At 34.9% G+C, this 19,773-nt stretch overlaps 1 pseudogene; it reads right to left on the bottom strand.

The window, feature by feature from the left end:
* LOC144376648 (zinc finger and SCAN domain-containing protein 26-like) lies at positions 1-19,324 on the bottom strand (annotated as a pseudogene).
* Between the last annotated feature and the right edge of the window lie 449 nt (positions 19,325-19,773).

Here is a 19,773-nt window from a genome sequence, read left to right as displayed (position 1 = left end):
TCAAGCTAGTTTGCCTTTGTCGTGATGTCTCCAATGATGAAAGACACCTGACTTCTGTCGGAAGGCTTCTCCACACTCATTACACTCATAGGGCTTTTCTTTATTGTGGATGCTTATATGCTCATTGGGTTAAGTTGGAATGCTTTCTGGCATATGTTACATTTGAAAGGTCTTTTCTCCAGTATGAATCCTGTGATGTTGAATAAGGTGTGAGGTCAAACTGAAGGCTTTCCCACACTTATTATTCTGATGGCCTTTGGAGTGACTGTGGATTCTCTGATGGTGTGTGAGGAGCAAGGTCTGACTAAAAGTTTTTCCACATTCCTTATACTCACAGAGTTCCTCCTGACTATGATATCTCTAGTGTCGATTAAGGTGAAAGTTGTACCTAAAGTTCTTTGCACAATGGATACATAGATAAGGTTTCTCTCCAGTATGGATTCTGAGATGTTCCAAAAGGCCTGCATTCTGGCTAAACCGTTTTCCATGCTCTATGCACTGATATGCTTTCTTGCCAAGATGAATTGTCTGATGTTTGATGAGATGTGAAGTACTCTGAAAGACTTTCCCTCATTTGTGGAACTGATGACCTTTCTCTCTAGAAAGAATTTTCTGAGGTCCAGTAAGAGCTGAACTCTGACACTCTTCATATTCACCGAGCTTAGCTTCTTTCTCACGTGTACAATTGTATCTTCAATCAAGTCTGAATGCTGGATAAATCCTTCCCTAAACTCTGAGCATTTGAAGTCAGTCTTCTCCTTGGGCTTTGCCTGTTCCCTTCCCAAATCAGAGTCTTCATAAGGAGTCTCTATAGGTTCAGATATATTCCTAGATGATTCCAATCTTCCACAGGAGTCTGTCACCAAAACAAGATTCCCATTCTCAAGTTTTGTCTCTTCACCCTTCTCTTTCTCAGGTTTTTGAACTTCATGCTTGAGCACGACCTGCTGCTCTTACACTCTTTTCAGATGGGCTTTTCCTTCTACAGGAATTTTTTATTTCTTTGCCTGGTTTGGGTCTCCTCTTGTCCTGTTTCTCCATGTGCCTGCTCTAAATCCTCCAGTACAGCAACCAGGTCTTCCCCACTCTCTGGGTGATGGTCTTGCACTTGGGCCTGGGACCCCTTGAGCAGGATGGCTGGGAACTGCTGGAGTACCAGCAGCTCCAGGATCTGTTCTTGGTGTGGGTCTCAGGCTCAGCCACTGTTAGCAGATCTTGAATAGTTGGCTCAAAGTCTCTCAAGGTTCTATGATTTCTGTACTGCAAAACTGCCTGGATTATTTGCAAAATGGTTTCTGTCCAAGCCTTTCTTGTTTCCTTGCAGTTTGAACTTATATATGGTCACCATCCCCTACTTCAGACTGCTTTGGAGAATTTTCTTTTGACTATATCCTCAGGAATATTCAGACCAAAGGCTGCAGGGGCAGCCAGCAGCTGTGGAACACATTGTTAAGTTTTTCACAGAGATCAGCTCTCACTCCCCAATGCAATTTCATCTCCCAAGATTCTGCATATCTTTATGTGGCATTAACTATGCAGATACTTTCATGAATCTGTATCTTCCCCTTTGAACAAATCCTCATATTGATCAGCAAGTATCCTCAATTAACTGACAACATGAAATTGGGAATTGGGAAAACAGGATCAGGATGTAACTGTATAAGGGTAGATATTTGTGAATCATCCTATTGAGAGGTAACCTGAGTGTAAGCAGAATACATTTGCCACACCAGGAGGAAGGAGTCAAGCATCCTATAAAAAGGGCTGATGCAGAGATCTGGATGGCACTGTCTGGGTTCCTAATGCTATCACAAAGTCATCATGGTTGCGTTGTCTTTTGTTTTTAATTTTGACAAGGAAGAAGTGTGGTTGAGACTCTTCTACTTTATTTGCACAAGTGAAATTTTTCTCATTGAAACTGTCAAAGAGTATGAGAAAAGCATGCATTTCTGTCTCAAGTGCCCCATACTTTCGGTGCAGTGATGAGATTCTCTAAGTGTATGGTAACCAGGAAAAACAAATAAACAAAAAGCACAACATTATATTCTACAAAACTTTATTACATTTCAATAAAGAAAGTGAAAATGAAGAAATACAGCTTCACCAAGCCATTTGAGGCTCATATGATTAGTTCTGATTAATCAATAATTTAGTTTTTACCCTCTCACATGAGGTATTGGGAACTAAGAAAGAGATAGGTGCTATTTGGGCATATTTTCTTATAACTATTGTGTTGCCTTTATGTAGACTAGCATCCAAATTTGTAATTAATATAAATTTGAAATATAAAATTTTATAAATAAATGTAGCAGAGATACTACTATCCTGTACAATAGAAAAAAATAATCCTAGAAATAATGAAGTATGCTTCTTACATGGAAAAATCCTATTAGTAATTTAAAATGTGAAAATTCTTAGTTTAAATATCCTTCAGACATTTCTTTGAATCAAAGAAAAAATATTCTCAATACATAAAATGTTCATTTTTTATCAGAAGAATAAATTTTTCTAAATTTATGCAATATAGATTAGAAATAATACTACATTTTTGAGATTTCCTTTCTAATAATCAATATAATTCTTAAATAAAAATGAATTCATTGAAATACATATAACAATGGTTTTTCAAAGGATAAAATAAGCCTTGCCTATGGGAAGTGAAGGAGAATCTATTAGTTAAATTGTTCTTAAAATAAAATTACATATATTTGAATAGCATAAATTAATTATGAGTGCTTATATAAAATAAATTATTAAAATATTGAAATTTTGTAAGCAAATACATCTAAGAATAGAAGACATGTCTTCAAATAATGGATTAGGAATGGATGAAATTGATTTGAAAATAAACACCATATCCTTAAAGAAGAATAGGAAAAAATAATATTTATTTATTGCTTTCAATGAATTCAGCGTTGACCTAAGCATTTGCATACAGTACTTCAAATTAAAGCACTTTGAATTTTGTAAATTTTAACCAGTTCTACCATCTTTGAAACTAACACAGTTGATAAGTATTGATAGACTTATTTGATGATTATTTCAATTTAGTGGTGTTCACATTCTCTCTCTGATTTTTAAAATCTTTCTTTCTTTCTTTCTTTTTGGTACTGGGGATCAAACTTGGTGCTTTACTACTAAACTATATCCCCTTCCTTCCTTCCTTCCTTCCTTCCTTCCTTCCTTCCTTCCTTCCTTCCTTCCTTCCTTCCGTCCTTCCTTCCTTCCTTCCTTCCTTCCCACAATCTCTTCTTAAGTTTCTGAGGTTGGACCAAAACTTGTGATCTTCCTGCCTTCTGAGTTGCTGGGATTATAGACCAGTGCCACTGTGCCTGGCTGTCTCTGATTTTTCTGACTTTAGGCAAATCTTTTATTCCTTTTATTGAGTTCTTACAACTTCTTTCTGAAATTAAATTTACTGTATATAAATTGTAGTCCTCAGCACATAGTTCTGTATTTTACATCATTGCACAGTGTTCTTTGGTAAATGTGTGATGGCCAAAACCAGAGTCCATCCTCAGAAAGCATTCTGCAGGTGTGTGTTCTCTGAGGTTCCTGAGCTTCTACCAGTTTATTGGTAACGTGTGCTACTCTGAATCTTTCCTCTATCCACATCACAATGTTACTTTTTTTTGGTCATTTTATCCCCCAAGACTTTCAATTCTAGAATAATCTGTTCAGAACAGATGTTATTTTTTTGAATACACAATTACTCCAATCCTGTATGCATTTATTGGGATGCTTCTACATGCAATGCAAAGGTTTAGATGCTGTCAGTGATAGGGGATTCCAGAAGACAGAATTCCATCTGAAACATCTTACCTTTTATGTATTATGAATAACTCATTTCCAAGTAAAAATTTAGATTAGTTTTAATTATGTACTTTGTGTCAGGCTATGTTGTGGTAATATGAGTGTAGGAGACTGGCACCATTTTATACATGAAGTAATTGAGATTTAAATAAGCAGCCTAAAATGGCATTGCTATTAAATACAACAGAGGCAGATTGCTTGATTCCAGAATTATACTTTAAATTTCCCCACAATGTGACTTTTCCAAAGTGAGGCAAGAATATCTCAATTGCCACAGATGGGATACATTCAATAGTTTCCAGAAAGAAAATAAATAAATAACAGATAAATGTAAGAAAGTAGTCCATAACATCAGTAACACAATGCAAATGGAAATAATATCTCTATAAAACTATCTATTTACATTATATATATATATATATACATACACACATCTATGCATTTACAGTATGTGTACATAAATACACCTATGACTATTGGTATAGTGGATGAAAACAGTTTCTGATTTAACTAGCCTTATCCTGACTCTTCCCATTAATAACCGTGTGATTTTGGCACTCTGAAAATAATAATGGAAAAGCTTTGTAATCATCCTGAAGATTAAATGAAATAATACGCATAAAGTGTTTGGGATAATCCTTAATATATATTAGAAGCTCAGTAAATATTTATGGATAAATGAGTAAATATATATTTTTAATTTTAGACAATCTTATCTATTAATATATTTTATATTTTCAAAAGTATTTGTTGCTTTTTAAATACAAGAATACAAAGTTTACTTATCTGCATCTTTACATAAAAGCTAAAATTTAGTTTCTAGATTTCTGAATTAAGCAAGTATTGCTAGGAAGGGCTAATTCATTTTACTTTTTTAACAAAACTTCAAGGAATTTGTCCTTTAAAAAATCAAGTTTATTTCTCAAGTAATGAGTATCTATAGTAATGATCATAGCAAAGGTCTTTGTGAATTCTTAATATTTTTGAAAACATTTGTTACAGAGTTAAAATTAGAATTTGGTTTAGTGTAAAACAGTATCTGGCAATAAAAAGTAGAAAGATTTGTCCATATGGAGAGATATTTGAATTAGTAAAGGCATGGATGTGAACCAGTTCAGGAGAGGATCCTTCCTGTAATACATAGGGTACTAGACAGTACTTAGTGTCCTTGTAGGAAGATAGAGTGGGGCCAGAATGTCAAGGCTACACACAGTGCTATGATTTATCATAGATAAATGCTATTATGAAACTAAGTTTAGTGTCAGGCTTCAAGCAAACAGGTATTATTTGAGAAGGCTATGTAAAACGAGCAGGTGATATGTGCTTGGCAAGAAGAGGAGCCTCCCTGTTCTGGGTGCTGAGCCTCCCTTCCAAGGCTCTTTTCTTAAGATTCAGGCATGAGCTGCTCTGTCTGGGCATCTCATGAGCTGCCACTGATTCAGTTCTCAGGGCTGGATATGGTTCTCTTACTGTTGCCACCCACATTAAAGTCTTTCTGTCATTGCTTTTCTGACTGGTCTCATCACATTTACAGAGCTATGTGTTTTCCAAAAGGAAGCCATTGTTACAGAAGGGAAAAAATAGATATTTTTTTTCCATGACAGAATGATATCAGCAAAACTGGTGCTCCAGGAACAAATTATATAAACTGTGCCTCTAAAGTGTTTTGTTGTTCTACCTCAAAGTTCAAACAGGGGAAGCATGCTTCAAAAGATTGTCAACCAGAAAACAACAATTTTCTAATTTATATATATATATATATAATGAATTTCAGTTTTATAAATATTACAGGAAATTTTCTAGGAATCAGAAAAAAATGAGATGCTAGGTGTTAATATCTTAATTAAAGTATATTAAACATGCATGGATTGAAAAAAAGATATATTAATTCCAATTTGTATCTTTCTTGGATTTTTTTGTCAATATGCTTATTAATATGTCATTTGCACAAATCACTCAAAGGTTCAAAGCAAATCAGATGGTATAAAACTACGGTTTAAGAGAAATGGGATTATTTTTGAGGAAGGAAGAAAGAAAATGTGGAAAAATAATGATTCCTAAAATGTTAGCAACAGAGACCAGGGACCACTAACCTTTCATTTCTAACATGGTTCCTGACTCTAAAAGGCAGTGACAGTTTTGATATGGTATAATTTACTCTCCCAAAAGGTGTACACTGGGAACAAAGATGAAGGCAATATATATTCTGCCCTTGAAAAAAAATTCCAATCTAGAAAATCTTATGTAAAATGTTACATATAATAAGAATGGAATTTGGTCATTGTTGTTATTCATTTTGATATGCTTATAACTGGTTACAGATGAAATATTTTATGTATATATTCAGTATTTACAAGGAAAATATTATATAAACACTGTTTATTTTGTAGTCTAGCTAAAAACTAAAGTCACTTTGACATGTTTGAACTGAAAATTCTCAGCCGTTTTATAGATTTCCCAGAGTGATTGTGTGCCTATGTTCTTCAGAAAAATGAAACACCCTCCATCTTTATATTGTTGTTTTCTTTTTTTGAGAAAAACATTTAAAGCACTAACAGTTTCTCAGTATCTACTTAGGCACTATCAGGCACTGTGCTAGGAAATTTGTAAGTATTGTATTATATGATGTAATCTTCATAGCAGTCCCAAGGTTTTATTATGCCCAGTATGTACCTGTGCAGGAGTAGAACATTAAACATCCAATTGTCCCCAGTGGGGTTGTAACATTAGTCATAAAGAAGACTTGTTGCAAGGATAATGGGGCAAATAAGAAAGGGCATTTCTGGTCCCCAAGCATAAAGGTTGTAAATTGACACTATTGGGAATGGTTCTCAACACCTTCATTTAGGAATGACATTGAAATTTCCTTTCATTCAATACCAATGGTATTCATAATACTAAGAATGCAAAAAGACATTGTTATGATGGTTGCTGTAGCTATTCATGGGCCAAGAAGTTAACTTAATTTTCAAAAATCTAATTCCTTATGTCTGACCTCTAGGAAAATGAATTAGCCTTTGAGGTTGTGCTATAGTAACATCTCATAGATCAGTACCTAAGGGATCAATCTGGGCCAACCAATTCAGTTTGAAATCAAGTCAGTAAATGAGTTGAGTCTTTGAAATATGATCTTTTAGGGTTGTGTCAAAGTCAATGTTCTGCCTTGATCCTTTATTCTGAACGATCTCTAAGAATATCTTCCACATATAGTTATTGTTGTCCCTTTAGTAACTAAAGATAAAATACATACAATACACATATATAAAGTACTTTTATATATATACTTGTATTTATATATATACTACTGAAATCATTTATCTTGATTTAGAGGGATTAAAATAAGTCTTTAATATTGGAAATATATATATTTCCCTCCCATGGTGTTCAGGGTAAAGAGTAAGTAAATGTTCAATGAATAGGAAGATAGAAAATGCATTTCTGAATTATCTTGGCAAATTGCCTCAAGAATAAAATATTCCAAATCTAGGATGGAAAAAATTACTATGGATGGATCAGTTTCAATGGGTATGCCACACCTATGGGTACAAATGCCACACTAACCAAGCAATCCACTAAGACCAGTGCACTCTGTTTCAAGGCCAAGTTGTCTGCTAACTACCCTGCACTAACATATCAAATGGAAGCTTCCTCTTCACTGTGCTACCATGTTATATTGAGAGTGTCTCCATGTTATATTGAGAGTGGGTTCCCATAGCCACAAGAACCAGCACCATTGCATGGGTGCATACACAGTCCCAATGCAGCTGGCACTTATACAAGCTGAAATGTGATTCTGTCCCAGGACAGTTTTCTTCCTGGTGCCTGAGCAAATCTAGAGTCTCTGTCTGTGATCACGGAACTGGAGATAATTCTGCTGCCCCCAATGAAGTTAGGGTCAGGTGGTAGAACTGATGATTTAACCTCCAAGACTGATACAAATCTGGGTAGTACCAGGCTCTCAAAGCTCAAGGAACTTACACAACCTTGGGAGTAGGCATATCCTGAGCCCAATGCAACACTGGCAATGATGTTGGCATATGCAGAGTTTGACCCACTAGCACATAATTTTCTGCTTTATGGTGGGGGCAGTCTCGGAGGTTCTGTCTACAAGATCTAGCCTGAGTACAGTGTTGCAGAGTCTCACCACAGGAGACTTGGCACCAAGGTACAAGGCAAAGCTAGCTTTTGTAACTTCCATCCCAGAAATTTTAACCAAATTTCATATATAAAACACATAATTATTGAAACAAAATAAAATGCACAGTGGAATAAGTAAACTAAATTGAACACACTTATCATCTGTTTTACTTTATGTTTTGTTAACTTGTTCATGCATTTCCTTATATCTGGTATAAGTAGCTATTGTTATTGATCTTGTAATAAGCAAGAAGAGAAATCAGTAACAAGAGTGATTTGGGGGTTATTCAGTCCCAATTAACGAAGGAAAGAAATTAATGGCTCAATAGTTTTGGACAACACTTTGGAAAGCTGATTTAATTTCATATTTGTCACTTAAGTGAAGCTATTCAGAGTTCTACTTTGAACCCTAGTGGCAACTTTCCAGCTCTTGCTAAATCATCTCCACTGCTTAAAAAGGGTCCATATTTATGGTCTAAATATGAGATGTCCCCCAAAAGATCAGGAGCCAGAGTAGCAATGTTTAGAGGTGAGATTATTAGATTATGAGAGCTGTAACTTAATCAGTGCATTAATCTATTTGGTGGTTTAATAATTTGAATGAATCCCTGGGTGGTAACTATAGGCAAGTGGGGTATGGTTGGAGGAAGTAGGTCATTGCAGATATCCCTACTGTAATTTATTTGAGGACTTTAATTTATTCCTTTCTCTCTGCTTCCTGGCTGCCATGGGCTGAGGAACTTCCCTCCACCACACCATATATTCTGTCATGATGTGCTGTTTCTCATCAGGACCTGGCCAACCCCAGACAGAAACTCTGAACCCATGAGCCAAAATAAACTTTTTCTCTGCTAATTTGTTCTTGTCAGGTATTTTGGTCACGGCCAATAAAAACCTAATACCGCAGTTAACATTTTTACTCTTTATGGCTGGATGAGCCCATTCATCAATAGCAAAGTCATGTCATCATGCTATTCAGTGCACAATAGGGTCCCTCCATTTTTTGCTTAATTTTAGCTCAGTATACTTAGTGACAAGCTGTGCATTTCAGAATAGCACCTATTTATCAGCATCTGCACTCAGCACCTGTGAAATCTATAGACATTTCTTCTTCAGTGCGTGGTTTTTAAATAAAAGCAGTATAATAGAGTTCTTGGAGATATGCTGAACTCCACTGTCTATTCTCCATTCATAGAAATGCTTTCATTAAAAGCACTTCTTTTATATTTTCATAACTTCTGATGAGTAGAAATGCAAATTGGATACTTGAAGGAACATAAAGATAATTTAAAACTTTAAGTATGTTTTAGTTAAGTCCAAAGCAAATTGTCCTTGTCAACAATTAACTTCTTAAAAATCAAATAAAGTTGATTGTAATCCTTATATCAGTTTAGGAATGAATCCAGAAGGGGATTATTATTATATTTTTACTTTTAATAATTAAAAAAACTGTGGCTTAAGAATGTTAAATACAGTGCCCAAGGGAATTGAGCTACTAAGTGTTGGAGCTGGGATTTGAACTTGGGTTTTTTCTCTTGAGGCCCTGGGCATAGAGCCAGTTATATATATATGGTCTCTCTAAAAGGGAGAAGTGAACTCAATAGGCTCAAATAGCATGTCTCTGAACTGCAGGTTTCATATTTCCCCCTGCATCAATGAGTACTAATACAGATGTGCCTCGATTGACTATTCCTTCACAATCTATGAAGCTGTGTAATATATTAAACCAGGCGCAAGATTTGATCCCAGCAAGCCTTAATACCAGCAGCTCAGGAAGCTGAGGCAGGAAGATTATGAGTTCAAAGCCAGCCTCAGCAATGTCCAGGTTCTGAGCAACTCAGTGAGACTCTTTCTCTAAATAAAATACAAAATAGGACTGGGTATGTGGTTCAGCAGTTTGAGTGCCTCTGAATTTAATCCCCAGTATCCACCCCTGCCCCCAAAATAAAAGGCTTAAAAGTTAGCAGTGGGGAGAGTGAAATATCATATCTTTAGTTCTGGTAACTTTTCTGACCTCTTTTCTTTTAATCCTCATCACTAAGATAGTAAAATAACAAATTTAACTTTAAGTAGTAATGATTTCTACTTAAAATGTTCCCTGTGGTTTGCCTAGGCCCTTAGAATAAGCTTCTGTCTCCGAGATTATGGCTTATAGGGTACAACACAGTCTGTTGTCTGCTTCTATTTTCAGCCTCATGACATTATAATTCCCTTCTTCTTCTTTATTCTAACTACACTCACTTTCTTTCAGTTTCTTGAACATACCACATCCATTCCATCTTTGCACCTGCAGTTACTTCTGCCAAAAGCCTTCTTTTCCTGAATTTTAAAATGTGACCCCTCATTACTTTGTTCTCAACTATATTCACATCTCCTTGAAGAGACTTTCTGACCAACTACTATGAAGGGATCCAGCTTCATTTATAATATGTTGTTATAGGGGCAGACCAGGCAATGCACCAAAGATAATAGGAAACAGTTTTATTTGGCTGCAGCCAGGTTCAGAGGGCATAGCTTATCCTGTAATCAATTAATCCCCTGAACCCCGAGTTCAGGTAGTTTCAGAGTTTTATACCCACCATGTAAGGGGAGGGGTTCAGATGTTCACAGTCTGCAGAAGTTCACATAAATGGAGCTTTTTCTTCCACTGTTCTGGACAAGTTGACCCTTCAAGGACAACACCTGAGAAGGGGGTAGCTTCTTCTCCCCTTTCTTTCCTTCCTCTGCCAGCTGTTACCATGGAGCCCAATTGGTACCTTCTATTATCTTAGAAATGTAGACATCTCTGTGAAGCCCCAGCTCAAGGACAGAGGCCTTGTTTACACATTTCTACAAACTACTATCCTGGATACATGTTTGTGAAAAACTAGTAAGGGGGTGTTCAGCATGTGGAGTGCTGATTTTTTCCCAGCCAGTGGCCAAGTAAACAGGGCAACACAAAAATTGAAAGTTTATCAACACTGAACTCTTTTGTAGACTCTTTTGCTGACAGTCCTAAAATCGTTTATGGTGAAGATTTCTGGAGAAGCCCAGTTAAGACTTTTCTGTGGAGAAAGGGGGTGCCACTATAATGTGACCCTTAAAGCTCTTGATATTGTAGAATGATCTGGCTTATTTATTTATTTTTATTCCTTTTCTTATTAGACTAGAGCATGTGTTCCAAAAGTATAGCAATTTTTGACTATCTTTGGTTTTGCTGCTGCTGTGTCTCTCACTCGGAATAGTGTCTGACACAAAGTAATACTCAACAAACCTTTGTTAAATAAAGATTTGGCATCTTTGTTAAATAAAAATTGCCCCTTAAAAATAAAACTGAGTAGAAACTTTGAAGAATAAATGGTGTAGTAGTTACATGTTTAGGCTTGGGAATGGCAAATTTGTGGATTTTAAACCTGTTTTGCCATTAAACATGTGACTTTGCACAAATTTCCAAAATTTTCCAGTCTTCAGTTTCCTCACTTGTTTAATGTGGTAATAGTAAAGCATTCCTCACAGAGTTCTTATTCCTACTTATGAATGCAATTTAGAATAGTTACCAATGAGTAGGAACAATACACACATCTATTATAGAAATCAACCACAGAGAATTTGTGTTGTATTTCAAATGCTTCAGATGTACTTATGAGTTTTCAATTACTTCAGATCACTGACTTCATCCTTCAATCAAAAATAAATCACCACTATTCGATGCATTTTCTATGAAAATTTCTGTGTTTGAGGTTCTGTGTCCAGCTGACTGACATTTTTCTTGCTGAGACTATGTGACCATGGGGGATGGGGTCACTTAAAAAAAAAAGGTCATTAACTGTTCATATTAATAAGTTTACTAACAATACTTGTTAGATAATTGCACTCATTTTATTTTTCACACAGATTTATCTAAGTTTGTTTAGATTTTTTTTTATAAAACTGGGACTAGGGTTCTTTTTTTTTTTTTTTTTTTTGGTTGCACATTTTTACTTTCTAAAGAATGCTTCAAACCCTTTTCCTGAATATACCAAGGCGCGTGCAGAATTTACGTCTGGCAGCTTCATAAACATGCTTGTCCAAAACTCTTGTCATCACCTTTCAAGAGCATAGATATATGTGTTCAAAACAGATCAAACATTTGACAAGAATTGGGTAGCTCTGAGTCAAAAGTAACTTCTCCTCAAATATTTTTTTGGTTATAGTGTTCTGTTTTGTTTAAAAAAAGTAAACCTAGGAATGGTTCTGGGTAAAAATGTCAACTTTAAATTCTCAGCCTGCCATTCAAAGTCTTCTGTATTTTATTCCTTCTGTATCATTCCTTGCATGCTGAATACACACTCCCTGGCATTTTGTGTTTCATTTTTATTGATTTGTGCATAGTTTTCCAATACTTTTTTTTTTCTTTTTCTACTGGTCTTTGCCCAAGTTCCTCCTCCTAGAATATGTTCTCGACCCCATATGAACATACAAAAACAAATAGAATATGTAAATCCCATTCAAATTTCTTCTTAAAATATTAGTGTTTGTGCTAGGTAGACACTTACATTCCTTTATTCCTTGATTCTTTCCTGTGTTTGTTTTCCACATTCATTTTCCACTTTAAAAATAAAGAGTAGGATCTGTGGGTAAAGAGTTTCAGAAAATGGCTCTCAGCAATGCTTCTCATTCCTACACATATTTGCAATCCCAACCCTTCGAGATATGAATTCTATTTACTTTTTCCTAAGTGTAGACTGACTTGCTTTGCCTGGTGGAATTGTTCTAGTGGGAATAAAGAACTCTGCTTGCAGAAGACTGGTAGGTTTTGCTTCCTTCCACCTACAGTCAGCTACCATGTGAGAAAACGCAGTGTGGACACCAACATACTGTGGAGCAGGCAAGCCAGCTTGTGGGGAAGTCAGCTGGATGAACACAGGGGGTGAAGGATTCTTAGAACTTGCAAGCCTTCCAGGCTGTCACCCAAGGACAGATGAGGGAGCAGCATAAACCAATGGCTGGTGGAGCAAAACAGCCTCTTACTAAAGCCCCACAAACCCTTGAATCCTGAACAACATAAAGGACGGTTGTTTCAAGCCACTATATTTATAGATGAAATGCTACTATACACTAGATAATTGAAATCATTTATTGAAGTGATTCTTACAGGATTAAAAAATATTTTGTACTGAGAAGATTGGAAGTACCAAGCAAACAGTTTAGATCTCACTTTTATCATCATTAAAATGAAAATAATACAATCTAACTCACAGATCCGGTGTAAGGGTTAGATAACAATCATAGCAATATTTTTAGTACTGTGCCTGGAGGTAAAAACACCCTATTAAGTGTTTGTAATGCTTATTACTTTTACTATTCCCAGGGAATAGGCCAAATGTAAAGATACAAAATTTCTAGATCTTCATATCATTCCCTCAGGTCAAGTTGAGTGTTAAACATCTTTTTATATTTTTATCAATTAGATTTCTTTTTCATACACAAATCACAAAAATGTTTGTTTCAAAGGAGTGATGTAATGTTTTTATATGGTAAATAATGTTTAATTCAGGTTAGACCTATCTGTCTCTCAAATATTTATCATTTTATTATGGGGAAAACCTACAATCTTTTCTCTAGCTTTATCAAATGTGTGGTACATCATTGCCATCTATTTTCGCCCTCATGTGAAATAGTACACCAGAGCTTCTTATTCTGTCCAACTGTAACTTAGCACTCTTGATCAACCTTTCCTCCCCACTACTCTTCCCAGCCTCTGGGAACCACCATTCTATGCTCAAGTTATATGAGATTGGCTTTTTTTTACATTCTATGTGTGAGTGAGATCATGCAATATTTGTCTGTGTCTGGCTCATTTCACTTAACATAATAATCACCAAGTCCATCGATATTGTCATAGTGACAGAATTTCATTCTTTTTTATGGTTATTTAGTATTCCATTTTGTGTATCTACCATGTTTTCTTTATCCATTCATAACTTCATGGAACCCTTCGGTTGATCCCATTTGTTGCTGATTATGAATGATTTCGTACACATGAAACTTTGGATGTCTCTTCAACATGACGCATTTCATTTCTTTTGATTATGTACCCTGTAGTTTGATTGATGGGTCATATGGTATTTCCATATTTAGTTTTCTGAAGGACCTTTGTCCTGTTTCCCATGATGGCTGTGCCTATTTGTATTCCTACCACCAGTGTGCAAAGGATTCTCTTTCTTTCATATTATCTCCAGCTTCCTATTCTTTTTATTTTTGAAAATAGCCATTCTTACTGAACTAAGATAATAGCTCATTATGGTTTTGATTTGCATTTCCCTGATGATTAGTGTTATTGAACCTAACCTATACCTGTTGGTCATTTCTATGGCTGATTTTGAGAAATGTCTTTTTACCTCTGTTGCCCATTCTAAATCAGACTGTTGTATTACTTTTATTGACTTTTGGAGTTCCGTGTGTTTTAGGTATTGATTTCTGTTAGATATGTATTTGGCAAATATTTGCTCTCATTTTGTAGCATTGTCATTGCTACGTTGACTCTTCCTTTGCTGTGCAGAAACTTTTTACTTTGATGCAATTCCTGTTGTGGTTTTAAATTTTGTTTCCAGTAGTTTCATGGTATTTTTTCAAAATATGCTTGCACATTCTAATATTCTCAAGATTTTTCCTGTTTTCTTTTAGTAGTTTCAGGTCTTACAATTAAGTCTTTAACATACTTGGGGATACTTTTTGTATCTGATGAAAGACAGAATTCTAGTTTAGTTTTGTTTTTTGTTTTTAGTAGGTGAATATCTGATTATCCTAGTATTCTTTATTGAAAGACTATGCTTTCTCCAAAGAATATTCTTAGCACATCTGTTGAAGATCTGTTGACTGTAGATTTATGAGTTTATTTCTATGCTTTGCATTTTGATCCATTTGTCTATAAATTTATTTTTATGCCAGAATAATGCTGTTCTGATTACTATAATTTTATATTATATTTTGTAGTAAAATAGCTTAATGTCTTCAGATTTATTATTTTTATTCAAGACCTGCTTTAAAAGTTTATATTTGTGTGTGTGTGGGCAGGTATACATAAAAATTTTAGGATATTTTCCCTAGATGTTGAAGAATTTGTTGGTATTTTGATAGGAATCTCATTGAATCTGCAGGTCACTTCAGATAATTTGGGCATTTTATCATATTTATTTTTCAATTTATGATCATGGGATGTCTTTCCATTGGGAGGGGAGACTCTTCAGTGTTTAAAAATTTTCATGGTAAATTTCTTTAACTTCTTGGGTTAAATTGATTCCAAAGTACCTTATTTTATTTTTGTAGTTATTATAAAATGGGGTTGCTTTCTTGATTTCTATATTAGGCAATTTCCATTGGCATATAGCAATATGACTGACATTTGTATGTTAATTTTGTACCTGCAATTTTGTTGAATTATTTTATTAGATCTAATAATACTGGGTGACATCTTCAAGGTTTTCTACATCGAAGATTATGTCATTTACAAATAGTAACTATTTAACTTCCTCTTTTCCAATTCAAATAACTTTGTTACTTTATTTCATTTAATTACTCTGGCTAGGAATTCTGATGTATGTTGAATTCAAGTGGTGAAAGTGGGCAACTTGTCTTCTTCCACATATCACAGAGAAACTTCCAGCTTTTCTGACATTTACCAAATATTAGCTACTAGCTTATTTTATATGGGCTTTAATCTGCTGAAGCACATTCCTTTCCCACCTAATTTTTCAAGATCTTTATCATGAAGCATGTTAAATTTTGTCTAATTCCTGTTCTGTATTTACTGAGATGATATGGGTTTTGTTCTTCATTCTGTGTGTTAAAATTATGATTTGTAAATTTTCAAGACTTCATCAATCCCTGGGATGAATCTCACTTCATGGAAATAGACAATATTTGTAATGTTCTATTGAATTCAGTTTGCTACATAATTTTATTATTTATTTATTTATTTATTTTGCCTTGTTTTTGTATCAAGGTAATGCTGTTCTCATGAAATGTGTTTAGAAGAATTGCCTCCTCAACAGCATTTTTTTTTTTTTTGGTAATAATTTAAGAATAATTGCCACTTGTTCTTTAAAAGTTTGATAGAACACAGCAGTGAAACTATCTGGTCCTGGGTTTTTCTTTGATGTAAAACTTTGTTTCCCTAATTCATTTTCATTAATTGTATTGTTCTGTCCAGGTTTTCTTCCTTCATGAGCCAGCACAGATCTAGAGTCTCCCTGTGAGCTCTGACCTGTTCAGGGACCTTTCATTTCATCCTGATGTTGGATCTCACCACAGCAGTCTATCACTGAGCTCCAAGATAAAGTCCTATGTTAGCTTCTGTGCCTTGCTCCCCAGTGGTGAATCTCCCCGCTGTATGAAGTTGAAGGAAGGGTAGTGGAGATAGATGTCTGATAAATGCAGTTCCAGTGGATCAGTGGGTGGGTATTGGCTTGGGACAGGAGTTGTGTGGCTGTGCCCAGGACCCAGTTCCAGTTTCAGCATGGCAGGCCTGGTGCTCAGCTTCATGTCTCGTGCTTGGACTTAACACCTTCTTTCTCCTCTATCCAGGAGGTGTTTCTTTGGAGTCTGCTTGAAATTGGGGAAGCAGTGATGCCAGTAACTCTTTCCTGCCTTGTTCAATGCACTTTTCTTATTTATTACACTAAACCCAGCCCCATGGTCTCTCACCTGATTTCTTTAGCTCTTGGGAAGGTGGTTTGATATATGAATAGGAACTCAAACTGATGTGTCTGTGGGGGGATAAATACCTGGAGATCTGAGTCAACTGGCATCTAGCTGTATCACTTCAACATTTATTTTGTATATATCAGTGATAGAATATAATTTTGTTTGTCTTCTCTCATTTGATTTTTGAACAATTTTCATAATTTATATTTAGCTGTAGCAAAAGTGCAGAATCTTAGAGCCTGTTTGTTTTGTTCTATTAATTCAAATATTGTTCTATAAATATTATTATTTTAATCTTAACTCATTATTCAGAGATTTAAAATATATTTAGCATAAATTAATCAATTTACTTAGGTAATATATTTAGTTTTACTGCATGCCTTAGTCTATGCTGGAATTTTAGTGGTAATATAGAAGCATAATAGTAAAAAAAAATCAGGAAAATAGTCCAACAAATTCATATATTAATAGAAATTATGTTCTATCATACAAAGTTGACATTGCTAATTGCACATATTAATATAAAATATACTGTGCACTAATGGATTAACTCACTGGGTCTGGGTTGTTGAAACTATACACATTCAAAAGGTTTTGCTTTTGCTGCACACGAGGGAAATAATCTCTAGGACTTTGGTGTATTATACATAATAAAAGTATCTTTGTTCACTTGAGTACTTGAACCTTGACAAATAGTTTGCACTCACAAAGTGGTTTACTGTGGGACCTTTGGAACTTGCAGTATCAGCTTGATCTCAGAAGGAGCTTGAGCCATGCCCATGTAAGCAATCCTGTATTAAAATCCCCAGCACCAGGATGATGTGAATTTTACCAATATATAATATTTTGTGTTTATTGTCACACCACACATCATTGATAGGAGAATTAGGCACTATCCAAATATACTCTGCTGGGCAAAGACATCAAGAACTGTTAACAAATCTGTATTAAACTCCACTCTATGTGCCTTTTACTATTGCTGATTTTAATGTTTCCTTTCACTACAGTAAACAGTAGCAATGACCAAAATACCTTTCTTAGTTCTGATAAACCTGTTATTCTATTCCTGCTCTTTGGGTACTGGGGATTGAACTCAGGGGCATGCAACCACAGAGCTACATCTCCAGCCTCTTTTCTGTATTTTATTTAGAGGCGGTCTCACTGAGTAGCTTAGCATCTCCCCTTTGCCGAGGCTGGCTTTGAACTGGATTTCCTCCTGTCTTATTCCCTCAGAGCCACTGGGATTACAGGCATGTGCTACCCTGGGGAACTTGATAGATCTTTAAATGAATAATTGAACCTGGGAAAGATTGGCCACAGTAATAATGAACATAAAAGATACATGCATCTTGGTCTAAGAATATCTTTTTAAAGAAGTACAGGATGTGTGTCTGGGTGTGCCTGTTCCTGTTTTCTGTATTCATACAAGTGTGTGTGTGTGTGTGTGTGTGTGTGTGTGTATGTATGTGCATATGTATGATTTAATGTTTCTGTGTGCTAATGTATATGCAAGAATTAACTAAGCTTTGAATTTTACCATATCCTTCTATCAAAAGCCCTCTCATTTTATATTACATAAATGCTGTTCATTTAATCTCATTTATTTAATGAGATATGAATATTACTATTTATGTTAATTTTAGTTTTAGTCTTCTGGGAAAATAAAGTGTACTTATTTTGGAAATAGCTTGCATCTCATAAAGAGCAAGAAATGTGAATGGTTGAGTTTTAAATTGACTTTGAAATCTTTATGAATTTGTCTAAATCATTTCTTTTGCAAACAGTATGCAAATATGAGCTAAGATTTAAAATATGTTCATATATCGTATGCAAATGAATGGTTTTGGTTTACTTGATAACATAAATTTGTAAGATGTTATATGAAGTTTTCTCATTAAAATAGTATTGCTAATTAGTCCCCTAAAGATTTCTTTCCAGTGTGTTATTACTGGGTAAATTTTCCTAAATATGTTTGATGTAGTTTTAATCAAGTAGTAAATGAAAATTGTGATATTACTTTTAATAAGATATTTTAGTCACTTAATTTCTAAGAAAAATTTCAATGAACCTCATTCAAGTTGACATTTCTTGTATAGTAATTGTGCTCAAATGATTTTATAGGTTAGAGTGGAATTCCCCAAAAGGTAACTGGAGCCCAATATATGATCATTTTTGTTTCATTGAGTATTTATATCACAGTAGGGGATATTTACATATAATCTGCTCTATTTGAGAAAATTTAACAGCTGCAAAAAAAAAAAAAATCCCCTAACGGAGAGATCAATTATCAAGATTCTAAAAACAAAAATATGAGGTATTTGGCATGTGACAGCAGGCATTTGATAACATTATTTGCTTGGATTAGTGCTAACCTTACTGGTTTAATTGCCTTTTTATATGCTGCAATTGGATGTGGTTTGAGTGTCTCCTCCCAATGTATTCTTCATTGTGAAATATAAAGAGGATAGAAATTTCATGTGACCATGGTGTTTAGAAGTGGAGTCTTTGGTGTGGGATTAAGATTAGACTCTCTAGAATAGAGCTTCTGAATGGTACTGGTACACATGCAAGAAGGGAGGAAGGGTGAGTCCAGAAAATACAGAAATTATCACACACCATACACACACATACACACATACTTTCCCTGTCTTTTATCCTGTGATGATGTAACACTCTGCACTGCTCGAAACTCTGCCAGCAAGATGGCCATCACCAAATATGACTCCTCAAACTTGGAGCAGAATTGTGAGCCACAGTAAAACTCTTTTCTTTTGAAGTCACTCAGTCTCGGGTATTTCACTATAGCAATGCAAAAAACTAAGTCATTACATTTTATTGTAGAGTAAAATAAACCTTAAACGTAATTAAAAAAAAAAAAACACCAAACCTTAAATGTAATTAAAAACAAAAGAAAACACCAAAACACAATTGTCCAAGATGACAAAATCAAGAAGTGGCAGACAAAATCAAGAAACCCTCCCAGTTTATCTTTCTCCAAGTTCTATGTTCTTTTAACTGTAATATACAATTTTAGTGTATAGTTGTTGTTAGGAGTCATGCTTTGTAGAAACAACTACCTCTTAACTCTGTTGTATCTTGCATAGTCAATTACTAACTTTGATTTTCTGTTTCTAAGCTATTTTATGTTTTTATTACCTA

Source organism: Ictidomys tridecemlineatus, chromosome 4 (genome assembly GCF_052094955.1).
Source record: "Ictidomys tridecemlineatus isolate mIctTri1 chromosome 4, mIctTri1.hap1, whole genome shotgun sequence".
Taxonomy (NCBI): Eukaryota; Metazoa; Chordata; class Mammalia; order Rodentia; family Sciuridae; genus Ictidomys; species Ictidomys tridecemlineatus.
This window is presented reverse-complemented; position numbering and strand designations above follow the sequence as displayed.